Source organism: Ranitomeya variabilis, chromosome 2 (assembly GCF_051348905.1).
Source record: "Ranitomeya variabilis isolate aRanVar5 chromosome 2, aRanVar5.hap1, whole genome shotgun sequence".
NCBI lineage: Eukaryota > Metazoa > Chordata > Amphibia > Anura > Dendrobatidae > Ranitomeya > Ranitomeya variabilis.
Genome location: NC_135233.1, coordinates 424,188,567 through 424,212,813, shown reverse-complemented (window position 1 = coordinate 424,212,813; position 24,247 = coordinate 424,188,567). Strand labels below are relative to the sequence as shown.

General features: G+C 48.0%; 1 long non-coding RNA gene across 1 annotated transcript in view; it reads left to right on the top strand.

Annotated features, from left to right (window-relative positions):
- LOC143806352 (uncharacterized) overlaps positions 1–17,060 on the top strand; it is a 34,881-nt gene extending 17,821 nt beyond the window's left edge. Inside the window, exon 3 of the long non-coding RNA XR_013221439.1 lies at positions 15,932–17,060. This is a non-coding gene — a long non-coding RNA (uncharacterized LOC143806352). The remainder of the gene's footprint in view (positions 1–15,931) is intronic.
- Positions 17,061–24,247: the final 7,187 nt, after the last annotated feature.

Sequence of the window (24,247 nt, the reverse complement as noted above, 5' to 3'; positions counted from 1 at the left end):
CAGTTTAATTACACACAGCTGGACTCCAATGAAGGAGTAGAACCATCTCAAGGAGGATCACAAGGACATGTTCAGCATGGGACTTACATAGGAGTGTCTGAGCAAAGGGTCTGAAGACTTATGACCATGTGATATTTCAGTTTTTCTTTTTAATAAATTTACAAAAATTTCTACATTTCTGTTTTTCTGCAGTGTAGATGGGGTGCAGAGTGCACATTAATGAGAAAAAATGAACTTTTTTGAATTTACGAAATGGCTGCAATGAAACCAAAGAGTGAAAAATGTAAAGGGGTCTGAATACTTTCCATACCCACTGTACCCTGATGAGCAACAGAGTAACAATGTTTTGAACATTTGACTTCCAGGCTCCATATCTCACCAGCCACTAATTCTTCAAATGTGAGACGACCATTATTTTATGGACAATCATCTTGTCTATCTCATACTTAAATGTGACTTGCAGCTATTTAGCATATTATTAGTTATGCAGATTCTCGTGATGTCGCTGCATTGTTACTGTTTTGTTCCTGGTGGTGGAAAGATCTTTTTCTTCCTGTACACTACAAATTACAACCTGTTCTCACATTCCCTGATAGCTCAGTGTATTATTAAGTTTATTCCCAAATGAAAAGTCACTGGTTTGAATCGAAGAGCAGCCATAAAGAAGATTTCCCAAGAAAAGAGAAACAGCATCATCCAGCTCATCGATAGCCGTATTTCGGCCAAGAAAATTTCCAAACTGCATCATGTGAGTGATATGACTATTGGAAGTGCGAAATTAAAGTCCGTCCATCCATTCAAAAGTCAAGAGGTGGAAGTCCAGGCAAAATATCAGAGTCAACAAGTCGGCTCCTCACAAGATCTGTCAGCTCAGGCGCGACACTCACGGCAGTGGAGGAGGCTGGTATGCTTCATAATAGTGAGATCACAGACGTCCATGCAAGCATTGTGCGACACAAGTGTAGCGCCCCCACTGCAGCAGGGCCGAGGGGTACCCGGTACCGGGCCTCTGAGTCTCTGCTCTGGGGGGTTGTCACGGCGGCTAGGCCTCGGTCCGTGACCCTGCCGTGGGGCGCGCAGTGAATAATAGGTGTGGATGACGGTGGTGGTGGTGCGGTGCAGTAAATAACGAAGACACCAGGTTGCAGTCTCTTTACCTCTTTACTGAAGATCTCTGGGTCCTCAGTCCAGAATACGGTTCACCAGGCTGCGCAAGTCCGGCCGGTCCAATGGCACCTCCAGAGCTCTCTTCACAGGTGGAAATCGGTGCCTTCCTTCTAGCGCTATGTGTTGTGGTCCTCCCCTGCTGTGCTTACGGAAAGTCCCCACAACCGTTGTGTCTGTTTCTTAAGTTCCCTCACAACTCGATTAAATGATGTTCTTCTAATCCTCCGTCCCTCCCTGATGTTCTGGTTGGGACGGCACCCGTTTGACGGGTAGGCTCGGAGCTCTTCCGGGACCCTAGAGTCGCCCCTCTCCACAAGGTGCCCCCCAAGACTTCATAGGTGATTTGTGTGAGACAGCCCGCCTTAGACTGACTGCCCTGCCGCTGTTTAGAGTATTGCTTGAAGCTGAATGTTAAAATACTCTCTCGGCGTTCCGGCCACCGGTAGTGCGCCTCAGTAGGGTGTTGCTCCGGTCTTACAGCACGACCCCTACTGGTATTCTCCTATCGCTTGATCTCGTTTCTCACTCAGCACAATCTATCTCTCTTCTAATCCTTTCTTGGGCACCGCCGCTACCCGGAGCAGGCGCGGTCCCTTTACGTTCTTTCTCGTTGCCAAGCCTCTGTCAGGATCCCACCCCTGACAGAGACCCTACTGTCTCTTCCTCCACAACACCCTCTGCCACCAGGTGTTGCTTCGTCCAATCCAGTCAGCTTTCTGATCTAACTTCCTGCCTGACCCCCAGTTTACCCACTATGGTGGGGAGTGGCCTAATGAATAGCACCCTTAGCTCCCCCCGGAGGCCCAGCTGTGAAATGTATTGGTGTCTGTGATACCTGATCAGATGAACTCCTTCAGTGCCATCAGGCGTACCATAGCTCCCCTTAGTGGCGGAGCCACAGTACTGCAACGACCAGGACTCTGGGGCGCTGCACTCCCCCCTGGTTAAACACAGTACTCCGGGACTGGGAAGAAAACAACAATACAAGTTAGCAAAAAGACATACAATTTTGTTGAGTGTAATAACAATAAGTATACTTGAACAGAGCTTCCCTTTATGGGAGGTGAGAACACTTGAACGTTACAAACATGGTTAAATATCATAGCAACATGCTATAATTAGCTTTTCTTACCCAACCGGGTATTCTACTAAGTGCAAAATTGTTGAACAATAATTTAACGTTGCCTTTAAGGACATACACTCTGCATCCACTAAAGACCTTCCTATAATCACATTATAAGGCAATTTGACTTTTACATTCTCCTACTTTGGATCTGCAGGACCGCCTGTCCTAACGGCACCAGACCTTCTGCTTTCTCCTTTCTTTTACAGGGCCGCCCCGTTCAGCCAGGGCCTACTGCCTTTTCAACTACTATACACAGTATAGAACATAACATTACTTTCAGTTTTAGAGCACTGAGCCATCTCTTCATGACTCCTATGAGGACTCAGGGTTTACCTTCTATCCCCATTAACTATCAACATTATCACAACACTTTCTATTAAACATTAGGCCTTCTCATCTTTCTTACTATCATGCATGCTGGACACCACGTCTACCTCTACGGGCCCACTGCATCTTTCTTCACAATTAACTAGTTGAATACATATAACTTTCTCATGCAAACATTATCATCACTTTTCTTTCATCAGAATTATTGCTACTTGTCTTAAAGCAATATTACTATCGAAGCGCAGCAAATGAACATCCCCTTTAAGAGGGGACCAAGTCTCTGTGAGGTAGCGTATCTTCTCAAGCTACCAGTCCATACTCAGCAAAGGTTCCAATGCGGTATCTTCACAAAGAGTCCTTCTTTAAGTAAAACCAGTAGGGAGCGCCTTTAATAAGGTGCAAACTATATACAAGAAGTTCTGATCATGCACTGTTCATGATTTCAGCAGTTTTTAAATAACGTAGAAAAATAGAAAATAACCAAAAACAATAGGGATCCCGGGTCAACAAAGGGATCCCTTTAAGAGTTTACCCCGAGCGGGTTTAGCAGCCAAACAGGAAAACAGTAACTATTTACATTGCTCAGTGTATCGAGGTTTAGTTGGACGGCTTCCAGGGCTGCACCTGGCACTTAACCCCTCTTGGCCTGGGCAAAGTGAGGTCCAGGGTTACACCCAGTGCTGGACAAACGCCGTTAATCCGTCTTGCATGTACTGTTAAATCGTGCGCAGCGATGGAGGTCTGCGCAGCTTGAGCATGGACATCTGCTGCAGCAGAGGTAGCGGCTGCTGCAAGATCAGTCACTGGGATGGAGTCAGCAGCTGTGGCACTAGCAGTCACTGGAGTGGTGTCAGTTGTCAGGGCAGGGTCGTCCTTCATACCTGCTTCAGATGCGGTCCCTCCGGTGCCGGTCTGCTCCGTCTCCGCTGGGGTCTGGAACGCTAGCTGCAGGGCCTTGCGCGGCGGCGTTGTCATCTCCGTTTGCAGCACCTCGCTTTCCGGCAGGGCCTTGCTTTCTGGCTTCAGAGTGCTGGGACTTCTTTCCTGCTCCGGACCAGATGAGGCTGCCGACGGATGTCTGGTGAGGCTCCTGATGATGGCCTTCTTCCACCCGGCCTCAGTGCTCAACTGCGTCCGCCGGGGTCGGTCGCTGAGCTCGTCCACTCCGGCCTGCAGGCATTCAGCATCAGCGGTGGAGGCCTGGTTGCGGTGCCCCTCCGGGTGGCTGGGGGAGTCCTCTGCTCCGACCCCACTCTCCGGCTCCGGGCGGCTCGCCATGGCGTCCTCCATGTCGCTCACTTCTTCTTCCTGGTCCTTTTCCCGCTCTCTCCTTCGTGGGCGGTTTCGTTTTCTCTGTCTTTGCCCACCATTGAGGATCAGGAGGCGGATCTCGGCTGCTGACGGACACGTCCTCAAGGGGCCGATATATTTAGCCTGGGCGGCCATCGTCTTTCGCGCTCTTCAGCTTGTTCACGCACACTTCCACGCCCTTCTTCTTCTCCTGCGCTCTCCTTAGCGCTGTAATGGCGGCGGTTTTGGCGCGAACTTTTGGCGGCAAGTGACAATCCACAGTCTTTGCAATAAAGTACAGTCCAAGCACAACAAATCACAGTTCCAAGGCACACATGACCTGATTCTTCAGGCTTAAGTAGATCCTGTTCGTGACGCCAAGTTGTAGCGCCCCCACTGCCGCAGGGCCGAGGGGTACCCGGTACCGGGCCTCTGAGTCTCTGCTCTGGGGGGTTGTCACGGCGGCTAGGCCTCGGTCCGTGACCCTGCCGTGGGGCGCGCAGTGAATAATAGGTGTGGATGACGGTGGTGGTGGTGCGGTGCAGTAAATAACGAAGACACCAGGTTGCAGTCTCTTTACCTCTTTACTGAAGATCTCTGGGTCCTCAGTCCAGAATACGGTTCACCAGGCTGCGCAAGTCCGGCCGGTCCAATGGCACCTCCAGAGCTCTCTTCACAGGTGGAAATCGGTGCCTTCCTTCTAGCGCTATGTGTTGTGGTCCTCCCCTGCTGTGCTTACGGAAAGTCCCCACAACCGTTGTGTCTGTTTCTTAAGTTCCCTCACAACTCGATTAAATGATGTTCTTCTAATCCTCCGTCCCTCCCTGATGTTCTGGTTGGGACGGCACCCGTTTGACGGGTAGGCTCGGAGCTGTTCCGGGACCCTAGAGTCGCCCCTCTCCACAAGGTGCCCCCCAAGACTTCATAGGTGATTTGTGTGAGACAGCCCGCCTTAGACTGACTGCCCTGCCGCTGTTTAGAGTATTGCTTGAAGCTGAATGTTAAAATACTCTCTCGGCGTTCCGGCCACCGGTAGTGCGCCTCAGTAGGGTGTTGCTCCAGTCTTACAGCACGACTCCTACTGGTATTCTCCTATCGCTTGATCTCGTTTCTCACTCAGCACAATTTATCTCTCTTCTAATCCTTTCTTGGGCACCGCCGCTACCCGGAGCAGGCGCGGTCCCTTTACGTTCTTTCTCGTTGCCAAGCCTCTGTCAGGATCCCACCCCTGACAGAGACCCTACTGTCTCTTCCTCCACAACACCCTCTGCCACCAGGTGTTGCTTCGTCCAATCCAGTCAGCTTTCTGATCTAACTTCCTGCCTGACCCCCAGTTTACCCACTATGGTGGGGAGTGGCCTAATGAATAGCACCCTTAGCTCCCCCCGGAGGCCCAGCTGTGAAATGTATTGGTGTCTGTGATACCTGATCAGATGAACTCCTTCAGTGCCATCAGGCGTACCATAGCTCCCCTTAGTGGCGGAGCCACAGTACTGCAACGACCAGGACTCTGGGGCGCTGCACAAGCTACATAGGTCTAGATTTATGGCCCAAAAAAAGGTGAAGACGCCCGACTTCTATATCGCCATAAGAAGTCCCTATAGGGGGAGTGCTGCCTTATATACAGGATCTGCCTATAGCGGGGTGCTGCCTTATATACAGGATCTGCCTATAGGGGGGAGTGCTGCCTTATATACAGGATCTGCCTATAGGGGGGAGTGCTGCCTTATATACAGGATCTGCCTATAGGGGGGGTGCTGCCTTATATATAGGATCTGCCTATAGGGGGGGTGCTGCCTTATATATAGGATCTGCCTACGGGGGGGGAGTGCTGCCTTATATACAGGATCTGCCTACGGGGGGGAGTGCTGCCTTATATACAGGATCTGCCTAAAGGGGGGGGGAGTGCTGCCTTATATACAGGATCTGCCTAAAGGGGGGGAGTGCTGCCTTATATACAGGATCTGCCTACGGGGGGGAGTGCTGCCTTATATACAGGATCTGCCTAAAGGGGGGGGGGAGTGCTGCCTTATATACAGGATCTGCCTAAAGGGGGGGGAGTGCTGCCTTATATACAGGATCTGCCTACGGGGGGGAGTGCTGCCTTATATACAGGATCTGCCTAAAGGGGGGGAGTGCTGCCTTATATACAGGATCTGCCTAAAGGGGGGGAGTGCTGCCTTATATACAGGATCTGCTTATAGGGGGGAGTGCTGCCTTATTCTACAGGATCTGCCTATAGGGTGGAGTGCTGCCTCATATACAGGATCTGCCTATAGGGGGAGTGCTGCCTTATATACAGGATCTGCCTATAGGGGGGAGTGCTGCCTTATTCTACAGCATCTGCCTATAGGGGGAGTGCTGCCTTATATATAGTATCTGCCTATAGGGGGAGCGCTGCCTTATATACAGGATCTGCCTATAGGGGGGAGTGCTGCCTTATATACAGGATCTGCCTATAGGGGGAGTGCTGCCTTATATACAGGATCTGCCTATAGCGGGGTGCTGCCTTATATACAGGATCTGCCTATAGGGGGGAGTGCTGCCTTATATACAGGATCTGCCTATAGGGGGGAGTGCTGCCTTATATACAGGATCTGTCCATAGGGGGGTGCTGCCTTATATATAGGATCTGCCTATAGGGGGGGTGCTGCCTTATATATAGGATCTGCCTATAGGGGGAGTGCTGCCTTATATACAGGATCTGCCTTTGGGGGGGAGTGCTGCCTTATATACAGGATCTGCCTAAAAGGGGGGAGTGCTGCCTTATTCTACAGGATCTGCCTATAGGGGAGGGAGTGCTGCCTTATGTACAGGAGATGCTTATAGGGGGGAGTGCTGCCTTATTCTACAGGATCTGCCTATAGGGGGAGTGCTGACTCATATACAGGATCTGCCTATAGGGGGAGTGCTGCCTTATTTACAGGATCTGCCTATAGGGGGGAGTGCTGCCTTATATACAGGATCTGCCTATAGGGGGGAGTGCTGCCTTATATATAGTATCTGCCTATAGGGGGGAGTGCTGCCTTATAAACAGGATCTGCCTATAGGGGGGAGTGCTGCTTTATTCTACAGGATCTGCCTATAGGGGGGGAGTACTGCTTTACATACAGGATCTGCCTATAGGGGGGAGTGCTGCCTTATTCTACAGGATCTGCCTATAGGGGGGAGTGCTGCTTTATTCTACAAGATCTGCCTATAAGAGGGGGAGTGCTGCCTTACATACAGGATCTGCCTATAGAAGGGAGTGCTGCCTTATATACAGGATCTGCCTATGGGGGTGCTGCCTTATATACAGGATCTGCCGTTAGGGGGGAGTGCTGCCTTGTATACAGCATCTGCCTATAGTGCCTATAGGGGGGAGTGCTGCCTTATATACAGGATCTGCCTATAGGGGGGGAGTGCTGCCTTATATACAGGATCTGCCTATAGGGGAGAGTGCTGTCTTATATACAGGATCTGCCTATAGGGGTGCTGCGTTATATATAGGATCTGCCTATAGGGGGAGTGCTGCCTTATATACAGGATCTGCCTATAGAGGGAGTGCTGCCTTATATACAGGATCTGCCTATAGGGGGGAGTGCTGACTCATATACAGGATCTGCCTATTGGGGGAGTGCTGCCTTATTTACAGGATCTGCCTATAGGGGGGAGTGCTGCCTTATATACAGGATCTGCCTATAGGGGGGAGTGCTGCCTTATTCTACAGGATCTGCCTATAGGTGGAGGGAGTGCTGCTTTATTCTACAGGATCTGCCTATAGGGGGGGGAGTACTGCTTTACATACAGGATCTGCCTATAGGGGGGAGTGCTGCCTTATTCTACAGGATCTGCCTATAGGGGGGGAGTGCTGCTTTATTCTACAGGATCTGCCTATAAGGGGGGGGAGTGCTGCCTTACATACAGGATCTGCCTATAGGGGGGAGTGCTGCCTTGTATACAGGATCTGCCTATGGGGGGGGGTGCTGCCTTATATACCGGATCTGCCTATAGGGGGGAGTGCTGCCTTATATACAGCATCTGCCTATAGGGGGGAGTGCTGCCTTATATACAGGATCTGCCTATAGGGGGGAGTGCTGCCTTATATACAGGATCTGCCTGTAGCGGGGTGCTGACTTATATACAGGATCTGCCTATAGGGGGGAGTGCTGCCTTATATACAGGATCTGCCTATAGGGGGGAGTGCTGCCTTATATACAGGATCTGCCTATAGGGGGGGTGCTGCCTTATATATAGGATCTGCCTATAGGGGGGGTGCTGCCTTATATATAGGATCTGCCTACGGGGGGGGGAGTGCTGCCTTATATACAGGATCTGCCTACGGGGGGAAGTGCTGCCTTATATACAGGATCTGCCTAAAGGGGGGGGAGTGCTGCCTTATATACAGGATCTGCCTAAAGGGGGGGAGTGCTGCCTTATATACAGGATCTGCCTAAAGGGGGGGAGTGCTGCCTTATATACAGGATCTGCTTATAGGGGGGAGTGCTGCCTTATTCTACAGGATCTGCCTATAGGGTGGAGTGCTGCCTCATATACAGGATCTGCCTATAGGGGGAGTGCTGCCTTATATACAGGATCTGCCTATAGGGGGGAGTGCTGCCTTATTCTACAGCATCTGCCTATAGGGGGGAGTGCTGCCTTATATATAGTATCTGCCTATAGGGGGAGCGCTGCCTTATATACAGGATCTGCCTATAGGGGGAAGTGCTGCCTTATATACAGGATCTGCCTATAGGGGGAGTGCTGCCTTATATACAGGATCTGCCTATAGCGGGGTGCTGCCTTATATACAGGATCTGCCTATAGGGGGGGAGTGCTGCCTTATATACAGGATCTGCCTATAGGGGGGAGTGCTGCCTTATATACAGGATCTGTCTATAGGGGGGGGTGCTGCCTTATATATAGGATCTGCCTATAGGTGGGGTGCTGCCTTATATACAGGATCTGCCTTTGGGGGGGGGAGTGCTGCCTTATATACAGGATCTGCCTAAAAGGGGGGAGTGCTGCCTTATTCTACAGGATCTGCCTATAGGGGAGGGAGTGCTGCCTTATATACAGGAGATGCTTATAGGGGCGAGTGCTGCCTTATTCTACAGGATCTGCCTATAGGGGGAGTGCTGCCTTATTTACAGGATCTGCCTATAGGGGGGAGTGCTGCCTTATATACAGGATCTGCCTATAGGGGGAGTGCTGCCTTATATATAGTATCTGCCTATAGGGGGGAGTGCTGCCTTATAAACAGGATCTGCCTATAGGGGGGAGTGCTGCTTTATTCTACAGGATCTGCCTATAGGGGGGGGGAGTACTGCTTTACATGCAGGATCTGCCTATAGGGGGGAGTGCTGCCTTATTCTACAGGATCTGTGTTGTGAATTCGCTTTTTACTCCCTCTAGTGGTCACTAGTTTTTTGGACTCTGGTTTTTCTGTCATCCCTTTTATCCGCACCTGGGTCGTTAGTTAGGGGTGTTGCTATATAAGCTCCTTGGACCTTCAGTTCAATGCCTGGCAACGTAGTTATCAGAGCTAGTCTTCTGTGCTCTTGTCTACTGATCCTGGTTCCAGTTATATCAGCTAAGTCTGCCTTTTGCTTTTGCTATTGGTTTTTGGTTTTTGTATTTTTGTCCAGCTTGTTCCTATCTATATCCTGACCTTTGCTGGAAGCTCTGGGAGGCTGGTGTTCTCCCCCCGGACCGTTAGACGGTTCGGGGGTTCTTGAATTTCCAGTGTGGATTTTGATAGGGTTTTTGTTGACCATATAAGTTACCTTTACTTTATTCTGCTATCAGTAAGCGGGCCTCTCTGTGCTAAATCTGGTTCATTTCTGTGTTTGTCATTTCCTCTTACCTCACCGTTATTATTTGTGGGGGGCTTCTATCCAGCTTTGGGGTCCCTTTCTCTGGAGGCAAGAAAGGTCTTTTATTTTCCTCTACTAGGGGTAGCTACTAGCTAGATTCTCCGGCTGGAGCGTGTCATCTAGAACCATCGTAGGAATGATCCCCGGCTGCTTCTAGTGTTGGCGTTAGGAGTAGATATATGGTCAACCCAGTTACCACTGTCCTATGAGCTGTATTTTTGTATGCTGCAGACTTCTACGTTCCTCTGAGACCCTCGCCATTGGGGTCATAACAGTTTGCCAGGCCAGTATTAAATGTTCATGCATTGCAGAAGAGGGATTATAAGAAAGAAGATTCTGAGTTTTTTTTTTTTTCTTCTTCCCCTTTACCTCAGAGTGGCTATGCTTGCTGCAGACATGAATGTCCAGACCTTGATTACAAGTGTGGACCAGCTGGCTACTCGTGTGCAGGGCATACAAGACTATGTTATCAGAAATCCTAGGTCAGAACCTAAAATACCGATTCCTGAACTATTTTCCGGAGACAGGTTTAAGTTTAGGAATTTTGTGAATAATTGTAAATTGTTTTTGTCCCTGAGACCCTGTTCATCTGGAGACTCTGCTCAGCAAGTAAAAATTGTAATTTCGTTCTTACGGAGCGACCCTCAGGATTGGGCTTTTTCGCTGGCGCCAGGAGATCCGGCATTGGCTGATATTGATGCGTTTTTCCTGGCGCTCGGGTTGCTTTATGAGGAACCCAATCTTGAGATTCAGGCAGAAAAGGCCTTGCTGGCTATGTCTCAGGGGCAGGACGAGGCTGAAGTGTATTGCCAAAAATTTCGTAAATGGTCCGTGCTGACACATTGGAACGAGTGTGCATTGGCCGCTAACTTTAGAAATGGCCTTTCTGAAGCCATTAAGAATGTTATGGTGGGTTTTCCCATTCCCACAGGTCTGAATGATACTATGGCACTGGCTATTCAAATTGACCGGCGGTTGCGGGAGCGCAAAACCGCAAATCCCCTCATGGTGTTGTCTGAACAGACACCTAATTCTGTGCAATGTGATAGAAAAACCGCAAATTCCCTCATGGTGTTGTCTGAACAGACACCTGATTTAATGCAATGTGATAGAATCCTGACTAGAAATGAGCGCAAAATTCATAGACGCCGGAATGGCTTGTGCTACTACTGTGGTGATTCTACACATGTTATCTCAGCATGCTCTAAACGTATAGCTAAGGTTGTTAGTCCTGTCACCGTTGGTAATTTGCAACCTAAATTTATTCTGTCTGTAACTTTGATTTGCTCACTGTCGTCTTATCCTGTCATGGCGTTTGTAGATTCAGGTGCTGCCCTGAGTCTTATGGATCTGTCATTTGCTAAGCGCTGTGGTTTTACTCTTGAACCATTAGAAATTCCTATTCCTCTTAGGGGTATTGATGCTACGCCATTGGCAGCAAATAAACCGCAGTATTGGACACAGGTTACCATGTGCATGACTCCTGAACACCGCGAGGTGATACGTTTCCTGGTTTTACATAAAATGCATGATTTGGTTGTTTTAGGGCTGCCATGGTTACAGACCCATAATCCAGTCCTGGACTGGAAGGCTATGTCAGTCTCAAGTTGGGGCTGTCGTGGTATTCATGGGGATTCCCTGCCTGTGTCTATTGCTTCTTCTACGCCTTCGGAAGTTCCTGAGTATTTGTCTGATTATCAGGATGTCTTCAGTGAGTCTGAGTCCAGTGCTCTGCCTCCTCACAGGGACTGTGACTGTGCTATAGATTTGATCCCAGGCAGTAAGTTTCCTAAGGGAAGACTGTTTAATCTGTCGGTACCTGAACATACCGCTATGCGTTCATATATCAAGGAGTCTCTGGAGAAAGGACATATTCGTCCGTCTTCTTCCCCTCTTGGTGCGGGATTCTTTTTTGTGGCAAAAAAGGACGGATCTTTGAGGCCTTGTATTGATTATCGGCTTTTAAATAAGATCACTGTCAAATTTCAGTATCCTTTACCGCTGTTGTCTGACTTGTTTGCCCGGATTAAGGGTGCCAAGTGGTTCACCAAGATAGACCTTCGTGGTGCGTACAACCTTGTGCGCATTAAGCAAGGTGATGAGTGGAAAACCGCATTCAATACGCCCGAAGGTCATTTTGAGTACTTGGTGATGCCTTTTGGGCTCTCCAATGCGCCTTCAGTTTTTCAGTCCTTTATGCATGACATCTTCCGGAAGTATCTGGATAAATTTTTGATTGTTTATCTGGATGATATTTTGGTTTTTTCCGATAATTGGGATTCGCATGTGGAGCAGGTCAGGTTGGTCTTTAAAATTTTGCGTGAAAATTCTTTGTTTGTCAAGGGCTCAAAGTGTCTCTTTGGTGTACAGAAGGTTCCCTTTTTGGGGTTCATTTTTTCCCCTTCTGCTGTGGAGATGGACCCAGTCAAGGTCCGAGCTATTCTTGATTGGACTCAGCCCTCGTCAGTTAAGAGTCTTCAGAAGTTCTTGGGTTTCGCTAACTTCTACCGTCGTTTTATCGCTAATTTTTCTAGCATTGTGAAACCTTTGACGGATATGACCAAGAAGGGCTCCGATGTAGCCAACTGGGCTCCTGCTGCCGTGGAGGCTTTCCAGGAGTTGAAGCGCCGGTTTACTTCGGCGCCTGTTTTGTGCCAGCCCGATGTCTCACTTCCCTTTCAGGTTGAGGTGGATGCTTCAGAGATTGGAGCAGGGGCCGTTTTGTCGCAGAGAGGCCCTGGTTGCTCTGTTATGAAACCTTGTGCATTTTTCTCTAGGAAGTTTTCGCCTGCCGAGCGAAATTATGATGTGGGCAATCGGGAGTTGTTGGCCATGAAATGGGCATTTGAGGAGTGGCGTCATTGGCTCGAGGGTGCTAAGCATCGTGTGGTGGTCTTGACTGATCACAAAAATCTGATGTATCTCGAGGCTGCTAAACGCCTTAATCCGAGACAGGCCCGCTGGTCATTGTTTTTCTCCCGCTTTGATTTTGTTGTCTCGTATTTACCAGGTTCAAAGAATGTGAAGGCCGATGCTCTTTCTAGGAGCTTTGTGCCTGATGCTCCTGAAGTCGCTGATCCTGTTGGTATTCTTAAAGATGGAGTTATTTTGTCAGCTATTTCTCCTGATCTGCGACGTGTGTTGCAGAGATTTCAGGCGGATAGGCCTGAGTCTTGTCCACCTGACAGACTGTTTGTCCCGGATAAGTGGACCAGCAGAGTCATTTCCGAGGTTCATTCCTCGGTGTTGGCAGGTCACCCGGGAATTTTTGGCACCAGAGATCTGGTGGCCAGGTCCTTTTGGTGGCCTTCTTTGTCAAAGGATGTGCGGTCATTTGTGCAGTCCTGTGGGACTTGTGCTCGAGCTAAGCCTTGCTGTTCTCGTGCCAGCGGTTTGCTCTTGCCCTTGCCTGTCCCGAAGAGACCTTGGACACATATCTCCATGGATTTCATTTCTGATCTTCCGCTATCTCAGGGTATGTCCGTTATCTGGGTGATATGTGATCGCTTCTCCAAGATGGTCCATTTGGTTCCTTTGCCTAAGCTGCCTTCCTCTTCCGATCTGGTTCCTGTGTTTTTCCAGAACGTGGTTCGTTTGCACGGCATCCCTGAGAATATTGTGTCAGACAGAGGATCCCAGTTCGTTTCCAGGTTCTGGCGATCCTTTTGTAGTAGGATGGGCATTGATTTATCGTTTTCGTCTGCTTTCCATCCTCAGACTAATGGACAGACGGAGCGAACCAATCAGACTTTGGAGGCTTATTTGAGGTGTTTTGTCTCGGCTGATCAGGACGATTGGGTGACATTCTTGCCGTTGGCTGAGTTTGCCCTTAATAATCGGGCTAGTTCCGCCACCTTGGTTTCGCCTTTTTTCTGCAACTCTGGTTTCCATCCCCGCTTTTCTTCGGGTCATGTGGAGTCTTCTGACTGTCCTGGGGTGGATTCTCTGGTGGATAGGTTGCAGCGGATTTGGAATCATGTGGTGGACAACTTGAAGTTGTCACAGGAGAGGGCTCAGCGCTTTGCCAACCGACGCCGCGGTGTGGGTCCCCGACTACGCGTTGGGGATTTGGTATGGCTTTCTTCCCGCTTTATTCCTATGAAGGTCTCCTCTCCCAAATTTAAACCTCGTTTTATTGGGCCTTACAAGATATTGGAAATCCTTAATCCTGTATCTTTTCGTCTGGATCTTCCTGTGTCGTTTGCTATTCACAATGTATTTCATAGGTCCTTGTTGCGGCGGTACATTGTGCCTGTAGTTCCTTCTGCTGAGCCTCCTGCTCCGGTGTTGGTTGAGGGCGAGTTGGAGTACGTGGTGGAGAAGATCTTGGATTCTCGCCTCTCCAGGCGGAGGCTTCAGTACCTGGTCAAGTGGAAGGGCTATGGTCAGGAGGATAATTCCTGGGTGGTCGCCTCTGATGTTCATGCGGCCGATTTAGTTCGTGCCTTTCATGCCGCTCATCCTGATCGCCCTGGTGGTCGTGGTGAGGGTTCGGTGACCCCTCACTAAGGGGGGGGTACTGTTGTGAATTTGCTTTTTACTCCCTCTAGTGGTCACTAGTTTTTTGGACTCTGGTTTTTCTGTCATCCCTTTTATCCGCACCTGGGTCGTTAGTTAGGGGTGTTGCTATATAAGCTCCTTGGACCTTCAGTTCAATGCCTGGCAACGTAGTTATCAGAGCTAGTCTTCTGTGCTCTTGTCTACTGATCCTGGTTCCAGTTATATCAGCTAAGTCTGCCTTTTGCTTTTGCTATTGGTTTTTGGTTTTTGGGGCGGACCATGTGCTGTGCTGGTTAAGATATATAGATGATGTCCTCTTTTTGTGGGGGGGTACGGCGCAGCAGCTCGGGGATTTTATGGGCCATCTTAATGACAATTCTATTAATATCAAATTAACATACAATTGTGATCTGGAACATATTGACTTTCTGGATGTCAGGCTGGAGGTCGACAGCACCCGCCGGGTCCAGACTGACGTTCATAGAAAGTCTACAGCAGTAAATGCTTTGCTGCATGCAAATTCCGCTCACAATCCCACCACCATTGGGGCCATCCCGGTCGGACAGTTCCTAAGGGTGAGGCGTATTTGCTCAACAGATGACAGATTTTTTGCACAGGCGGCTGACCTTGAAGGGCGATTCAGGGATCGGGGCTATAGTGGCAGAAGTATTAGACGGGGTTTTAATAGAGCAAGAAGGACACCCCGTAGGGATCTTTTATATACCACCTGCAATGATCGCAGCAAAAAATCGGATGATGGTACAATTAGGTATATTACCACCTACAACCACGAATGGTCCAATATGAGGGATATACTGAAAAGACATTGGCCGGTACTATTGACGGAGCCGGCACTGGCCCAGGTTTTGGGTAAATTCCCACATATGACAGCTAAAAGATCCCCTAATTTGAATAATATGCTCGTACGCAGCCACTATGTGCCTTCTATAATTAACCCGTTCAGTACAAGGGGTCCTCTTCTGGGTTCGTACCAATGTGGTCATTGTTTGGCATGTGCTAACATCACACGCGCTACTACCTTTTTATCTTCTGATGGGAAAAAAGAGTTTTCCATCAGGCAGCGTATCACATGTGGCACCACCAATGTGGTGTATTATGCCACATGTGGTTGCTCCTTGATCTACATTGGGTTGACATCCAGGGAGTTGCGTGTACGTGTCCGTGAACACGTCAGGGACATAGGTGCTGCTAAAACAGTAGAAGATGACTCTGACCTGAAGACAATCCCGCGCCATTTCAAACAGTTCCATGGCTGTAACGCGGGTACTCTGCAGGTCAGAGGCATCGAGAGTATCCATCTTGGTGTGCGGGGGGGTAACTATAAAAAAATCCTCGCCCAGCGGGAAGCAGGGTGGATTGTCCGTATAGATACATTGACACCAAAGGGACTGAATGAATATTTGACTTTCTCCCCTTTCCTTTAAGCATAAATATGCATTATTATCATTATTATCATTATTTTTTGCCTTTCTTTTGTCGATTTCCTTTGCTGGTCTCCTTCTCCTGTGTATGTTATTCTTCCCTCCACAAATATCTTTCCCCCTTGAGTGGATACCCCCTTGGGATCCTTGTGTTAGTGTTTTTATTGCATTTTAATCAATTTTTCTTTCATTTTTGCACATTTCTTTTACATCACAATATTTAGGGCTGAGGTGGTGATGGCCCTCATTTCATATAACATCGAGGTCACCGTATTTCAGCTGATCATCTAACAAGACCGCTATGGATGTCTTCATCAACATTGAATGAACCACTTGTGACATCCATGTCTCATTTTTCGAGTCGCCTTGAACTTTAACTTTCTTATGAGAGCTTTATCTATTTATGTATGTTGTCCTTCATATGTCTACCCCTTTATGATATACGGCATGACAGATTATGGTTCTTTTCAATGTTGTTTTTTCTATTGTTCTATCTATGTTTACCATTGTATCCAGGTCTTGATATCAGTATTTTATATGTATGGCTCCTACGGTGGAGCGCATGCGCTGCAGGCCCGGCCCGGCCACCCGTCGCGACGGCGTCTACAATGCTCTGCGCGTGCGCACTGGGGATCTCTTTCCCCAGGCGCCCCCGCGGGCATGACGCCTGCCGTGACGTCTGGCCTGGCTGTCAATGCGCGCATGCGCTCCTTTACACCGCCGGGACTGTTACATCCTCATGCCTGTGTCTTACCTCACCCTTCTACCCACCGCTGCGGCCGCGGTCCTGCACCTTGCGCGTGCCCCGTGTTTACATCCTGGGAGCGCGCGCTGATGCATGGCGCGGTTTGCGGGGCGGGGTGCAGCCTGGGATAGACGCATGCTCCGTACACATTGCCACCATTGGCTTATACCTGTCAGGTGATTAAACTCCGGTCATTTACCGGATGTACTTAAGGGGCTCCTCATGCACCTTAGCTCTATCTCCCCTTGATAAAGCCATCTTCTTGTGGGCGAAACGCGCGTCGGGGCGTTTTTTATGTGGACCCCATCCGGTGTGCCCTGTCTCGGAGTCTCTGAACTGGTAAGCGCTGCAATCTGCACCTCCTCATTTTCATGCCACATGGCGTTTTAGTGTCTTGATAGGTATACCTATTGCTCATAAGCAGTGTGACCATATATATGGTTAACTTATGCAGCGGTCTCTGTTCACAGCGCACACCGGTGGGTGGTTTCTCACTCTCTTTTTTAACCTCCTTGAGCACTGTACTTTTCTTGAATATTTTTATGTATATTTTCAGCTACTAAGCGTGTTAATTATATGCTATTTAATAAAGTATTTTCCATTTGTTTAATACCCACGGTCTCCTATGGTTCTCTTTTCTTCAATGGTTTTTGGTTTTTGTATTTTTGTCCAGCTTGTTCCTATCTATATCCTGACCTTTGCTGGAAGCTCTGGGAGGCTGGTGTTCTCCCCCCGGACCGTTAGACGGTTCGGGGGTTCTTGAATTTCCAGTGTGGATTTTGATAGGGTTTTTGTTGACCATATAAGTTACCTTTACTTTATTCTGCTATCAGTAAGCGGGCCTCTCTGTGCTAAATCTGGTTCATTTCTGTGTTTGTCATTTCCTCTTACCTCACCGTTATTATTTGTGGGGGGCTTCTATCCAGCTTTGGGGTCCCTTTCTCTGGAGGCAAGAAAGGTCTTTTATTTTCCTCTACTAGGGGTAGCTAGATTCTCCGGCTGGAGCGTGTCATCTAGAACCATCGTAGGAATGATCCCCGGCTGCTTCTAGTGTTGGCGTTAGGAGTAGATATATGGTCAACCCAGTTACCACTGTCCTATGAGCTGTATTTTTGTATGCTGCAGACTTCTACGTTCCTCTGAGACCCTCGCCATTGGGGTCATAACAGATCTGCCTATAGGGGGGGGGAGTGCTGCTTTATTCTACAGGATCTGCCTATAAGGGGGGGAGTGCTGCCTTACATACAGGATCTGCCTATAGGGGGGAGTGCTGCCTTGTATACAGGATCTGCCTATAGGGGGGAGTGCTGCCTTGTATACAGCATCTGCCTATAGTGCCTATAGGGGGGAGTGCTGCCTTATATACAGGATCTGCCTATAGGGGGGGAGTGCTGCCTTATATACAGGATCTGCCTATAGGGGAGAGTGCTGTCTTATATACAGGATCTGCCTATAGGGGGGTGCTGCGTTATATATAGGATCTGCCTATAGGGGGAGTGCTGCCTTATATACAGGATCTGCCTATAGAGGGAGTGCTGCCTTATATACAGGATCTGCCTATAGGGGGGAGTGCTGACTCATATACAGGATCTGCCTATTGGGGGAGTGCTGCCTTATTTACAGGATCTGCCTATAGGGGGGAGTGCTGCCTTATTTACAGGATCTGCCTATAGGGGGAGTGCTGCCTTATATACAGGATCTGCCTGTAGGGGGGAGTGCTGACTCATATACAGGATCTGCCTATTGGGGGAGTGCTGCCTTATTTACAGGATCTGCCTATAGGGGGGAGTGCTGCCTTATTTACAGGATCTGCCTATAGGGGGAGTGCTGCCTTATATACAGGATCTGCCTATAGGGGGGAGTGCTGCCTTATATATAGTATCTGCCTATAGGGGGAGTGCTGCCTTATAAACTGGATCTGCCTATAGGGGGAAGTGCTGCCTTATTCTACAGGATCTGCCTATAGGGGGGAGTGCTGCTTTATTCTACAGGATCTGCCTATAGGGGGGGAGTACTGCTTTATTCTACAGGATCTGCCTATAGAGGGGAGTGCTGCCTTATATACAGGATCTGCCTATGGGGGGTGCTGCCTTATATACAGGATCTACCTATAGGGGGGAGTGCTGCCTTATATACAGAATATGCCTATGGGGGGAGTGCTGCCTTATATACAGGATCTGCCTATAGGGGGGCAGTGCTGCCTTATATACAGGATCTGCCTATAGGGGAGAGTGCTGCCTTATATACAGGATCTGCCTATAGGGGGGTGCTGCCTTATATATAGGATTTGCCTATAGGGGGAGTGCTGCCTTATATACAGAATATGCCTATGGGGGGAGTGCTGCCTTATATACAGGATCTGCCTAAAGGGGGGGGGGGAGTGCTGCCTTTTTCTACAGGATCTGCCTATAGGGGAGGGAGTGCTGCCTTAGGCTACGTTCACATTCGCGTCTTTGGACGCGTCGTCGCCGCAACGCACGACGCAACAAAAACGCATGGAAAACGCATGTTTTTTTTACGCATGCGTTCAACGCATGCGTCGGAAACCGCTGCGTTTTTTTATAAAACCTTTGCGTTTTTATCAAAAACGCAGCGTTTTCAGACGCATGCATTTTCCTAAAGTGATGTCATTCTTCAAAAAAAAAAAAACCCAAATAGTGTCTAGACACTAGATCAAGACCACCCATGGCTAGAAGAGGGTGGGTGTAATGTAATTGTGTATATATACACTGGCAGAGATGAATTCCTCCCATTTTGCTTGTGTTTCCAGCATCATAATGGAGCGTCCAATGGAGAGTATCTACATGGATATGGAGGTGGATTTTGCCTTGGCTAATGCCTATGCTATTGCCTATTACCAGCAAAGGAAAAGGGATAAACGGAGAAAGAGTCATCGGCGCTTTTGGCTACACCCTATCGTTGAAGTCCGGGCGAGCCGTGGAGCCTACCATTGTTTGTTTGGCGAGCTAAATGACAACCTGGACAAATATTTTGAGTATACCAGGATGTCTCAAGACAGCTTCCGCTATCTGCTGCGTCTGGTGGAAGGAGCCATTACCAGGCAGGACACACAGCTCCGGAGATCAATTTCTGCAGAGGAACGGCTGCTGGTGACTCTACGGTACGTAATGTAGGTCTTTGAATGACTGTGATATGTTCTTCCCTTTTTTTTTTCTTTTTTTTTAATTTGTTTCGGGCTGGGTATGGTCAATGTAATTTTAATTATTACAGTGTACTTTAATGTAATTTCTTTATTTTTCTTCTTGGCAGTTTCCTGGCTACCGGAGAGACCTTGAGATCCCTGTATTTCCAATTCAGGATTGGAGTCTCCACACTTTCGGGAATTATTGCCGACACATGCCATGCTTTGTGGGACAATCTCCGTGATGAATTTTTACCAATCCCTACCACAGAAATATGGGAGAACGCAAAGAAATTTGAACAACTGTGTTCTTTCCCTAACTGTATTGGAGCTGTGGATGGGAAGCACATTAGGATTACAAAGCCTGCAAAAAGTGGATCTCTGTTTTTCATTTACAAAAAATATTTTTCCACCGTGCTCATGGCAATTGCAGGTGCGGACTGCAGGTTTCTGGCCGTGGACATTGGAGCGTTTGGCTGTGCAAATGACTCACGGACATTTAAGGAGTCTGATATGGGCCAAAGGTTATATGGGAACCATTTTAATTTCCCCCAGCCACGATCTCTTCCCAACACTGAAGGCCCAGCAATGCCATTTGTTGTGGTTGGGGATGAGGCATTTCAAATGTGTGCCTGAAACCCTACTCCAGTCGGGGCTTAGACCACACAAAAAGTATTTTTAATTACAGACTGTCCAGGGCCAGAAGAACTGTGGAGTGCGCCTTTGGCATCCTGGTCTCCAAATGGCGGATTTTAGGATCCGCCATTAATCTGAAAATTGAGACAGTGAATGAGGTGATGAAGGCTTGTGTGGTTCTCCACAATTTTATTATGGCCAAAGAGAGACTGAACGTGGAACTTGATGAACCCATACCAAACCCATTGCCCGATTACCAAGATCATCCTCTGAGGACAACTGTTGAAATTGCGCAGATGAGGGATGGATTTGCTTCCTATTTTGTATCTGATGTTGGACGTGTGTCATGGCAAGATACCATGGTGTAGTGCTTATGTTTTGTACTGTCATACTTTATTATTCAGCTTTCAAATTAAAAATAATACCTTTAGTGCTAAACGAAAAAAGGGTATAATGACAACACAAGAATTCTACACTATTATGTCCAATAAAGTTCAACAGTAGGTGCCTAATGTTCTGTTATTTTAAATTAGCCATCTACCTATATTTTCTAAATGTTTGTGTTTTGACTAAACTTACTTTAATGTGCCCTACAACTTGCTATCCCTTTTTTTCAAATGTTTTGTTTTAATAAAAATTTTTTTTACACTTCTCCAAAGTCCATTTGCCTACCAACTCCTGTCAAACTTGGTAAAAAAATGCCGAAAATGTTCGGAAGTGTTCACCAGCTCCCATATTTACTCAGCAAAAACAACACACTGTTGTTGACATGGCTGTGTGTTCGATAGTTGAGCGAACTTCATCGGCTCCCTCCTTGGCTAACTGTTAAGCTTCCAGACTAGTTGCATAGGGAACACGGCTTCATTGAGCGCTCTGGCTGATCAACTTTATTCACCCACCGCAGGAGCATGTGTCGCGGCAGTGTGACAGGCAGTACACATGCATGGCGAGGCCAACAAATAGGCTTCGGTTGCTCATGTGTTGTGCCAGTCACACAGCCTTGGAACATGCGGCAGCGATGCCGGAAAAAAGCAGACAGATCAACCGCACACACGGAGCCGGGTCCATATGCAAGTACTTGGAAAGTGTTTAGCCTGGCAAGGAGGGAGGCGATCTTGTTCGCTCCACTCTTGCGAGTCAAAACTATTGAATTCAGGATGCACAAATACATCCTGATTCAAATAGTGTTGTCACTTGGCCACGTGAACATTGCAAGCACCTCACCAGAGCCAAGACCTTAAGGTACCGTCACACATAACGATTTTTTTAACGATATCGTTGCTACCTCACCAAAAAGCGTGATGTTGCACCGATATCGTTAACAAAATAGTTATGTATCAAGGTACCTTTACTATACCTTTCTTGTAAGTATACAATCTAATCGTGTTAGTGTTTGTAAACACCTTATAGAACAAAGAGAGACACCCAAAAAAAATTAACAAATGAGAAAATAGTGTCTGACATTGCATATCCGAGGTGTTTAAAACACAAAATGTGTGTAGACGGCGCACGGTGTGAGTTGCCGATAAGTTTAGTTAACAATAAATACAAGTATTATTTGAACAAAAAAATTTTTATTTGGGGACAACAGAAAGAAAAGGGGGGAAGCAAACTATGGTGTATCAATAGATGCTATCAAAGAAGATTGGTAGGTCCCTGCTTGTGAATGGCGAGAGGGGGAGGAAGAGGAGGATAACGAGGATCCATAAGCTAGTAGACTGGAGGGCAAATCAAAGCCCTCAACATCAGCTGGGGAAGACACAGCAACCTCTGTAGGGGAGGGAGGAGGCAAAATCAGTCTGCTTGATCTTGAATGGCTCTGGCTGCTCCTGCTGCGGCTAGAACCCTGCCGCGATGTTGGTGTCTGTGTTGGAGCAGCCAGAGCCGCATTAGATGTTCTCTTTCTCTTTGCCTTCCTCCTAGCTTCTCCCGCGGCGGCTTCCCCAGCATGACGGGTACGGTAGGTTGAGGGCCTAGCAGGACTCGGCGGCTCGATGTGATGGTGTCTGTCGTGGCATCCCTGGGCACACGGACCTCGGTGGAGTGGCTCTGCAGCAGGAGTCGGAGTCATGCTAGCCAGCGATGGTACTACAGGCATTGTAGTCGCTGACTGCATGACCCGAGCCTGCTGCAGAGCCCTCACGTAGGCAGTGTTGCAGGCCTGCATCACCGAAATCTGGAGTTCCGGCGTAAGGTGTTCCACCATGCCCTTCGCAATGGCACTAAAAAAATGTTTTGCCGGCCTTGAGAGCTCGGATTCCATAGTTTCAAGGCGCCGGTCGATATTGGACAGAACAGTGTCCATTCTATCGCCCAGCGTCTTGAAACTATTCTGGAAGACCGTGCCCAGATGCAAAAATTCGGGCATTAGCGGCCTGTCCGAGGCCCGCTGACGCTGGCGGGAATAGCCAAACGAAGGAGCGGCAGAGGCCTCGGCCAGGGGAACACCTGATGGACCGGCTGCCGGTTCACCAGAAAGTGGTACAAGCCTGCTCTCGCTGTGGGATGGCTGTGACGGGTCAGATGGCGATTCATGAAGGACCGGTCCAGATGGGCAAACAGGCTCGAGGGTGCTGCTGTGTGTTCTGTGAAAAGATAAGGGAAACATTAGTCTTCAAGAAATAACCTATCACATACGCCAACTCCTGTAATAATAAAGTTAACATTACATGACACAACAGTAGATTATTTACAATCCTCTGTGTCTCAGTCTGTCTGTTCATTAATCAATCGCTGATTGTTATTGGCAGCTGCCTGTTATGGCTGACGAGACCAATCATCGACGGGCCTAATGCAGAAGAAAATGAGCGCTCCTTCCCGCTACCAAAGCCTTTTGCCCGCATAATCAACACTGTCATCGGCAAACACACGGCTGGCGTTAATTTTTTTTTGTAAAAAAAACATTGGTGTCATAAACTCTTTAGTATTGACGCTGCCTATGCCGCATCAATATTAGACAATTTAAAGTTACAAACTTGATTAGAAATAAAAAAAAACCCAAGCTATGCTTCACCTACAGTGGCTTTTCAGAAGACTGTCATTGTTGACGCTGATCGTAGAAACTTGCATGACGTTAGGGTCATGTTTTATCGAGACGTCATCACAATTCCTGCGATCAGACCTACCTTGGCTCAGAACGGAACTTGTCATGGACTTCAAGGACTCACGCGGTTAACCCAAAAAATAACAAAAATGGATGGGCAATCTACCATCCCACTAGGGAAAAAGTAATGTGGATGGCCAATATACTACGCTGACTACGTGGATGGCCAATAGACTATGTGCCTGGGCAATATACTATGTGGATACGTGGCTACAACATGTACTACGTGGCTGCGCAATTAGTGGCCTGGCAATATACTATGTTGATTGCGCAATGTAATACGTGGCTGGGCAATGTACGATGTGGCTGTGCAATATGCTATGTGGCTGGGCAATATGGTATGTGGACATGCATATTGTGCATTACTGTTGAGGGAGGATCTAAATTGATCCTTCACGGTTGACTCAGTGATTTCCAAATTAATCTACAGGGCGTTGCCGGCAACTGAAAATGACCAGACAGAGACGTGTGTCTCTGTATGGGGGATCGAGCAGATCTCTGGCCCCCGTTTTATTGTGTATCGCTTTTCATAATCATAGAAATTATACTTCAACCAATCAGCATAAGAACACGCTCACAGTTCTTAACCTATAAGAATGCAGGAAAAACTTAACCCATGAGTATACAGAAAAACCGGAAACTACATATATGGTCATATCTTCTTGGTATAGAAAAACATACACTCACAGGTGCCTCAAAGTCTTATCTAGCAATACACCCCCGAGTCCCTTCCCTGGCTCGAGTCAGAAGACTCAAGGTCTTTATACCAATTATAAACCATAGCCTAGTTGAATACCAGGCTTGTGAACAACAAGATAAAGTTAATTCATGGCAGCTGCAACCTTTTACCTAATTAAATAACAGAATTTATCTTTAAGCAACAAGAAAATGGAGTCGAAAAGCACAAAATGGAG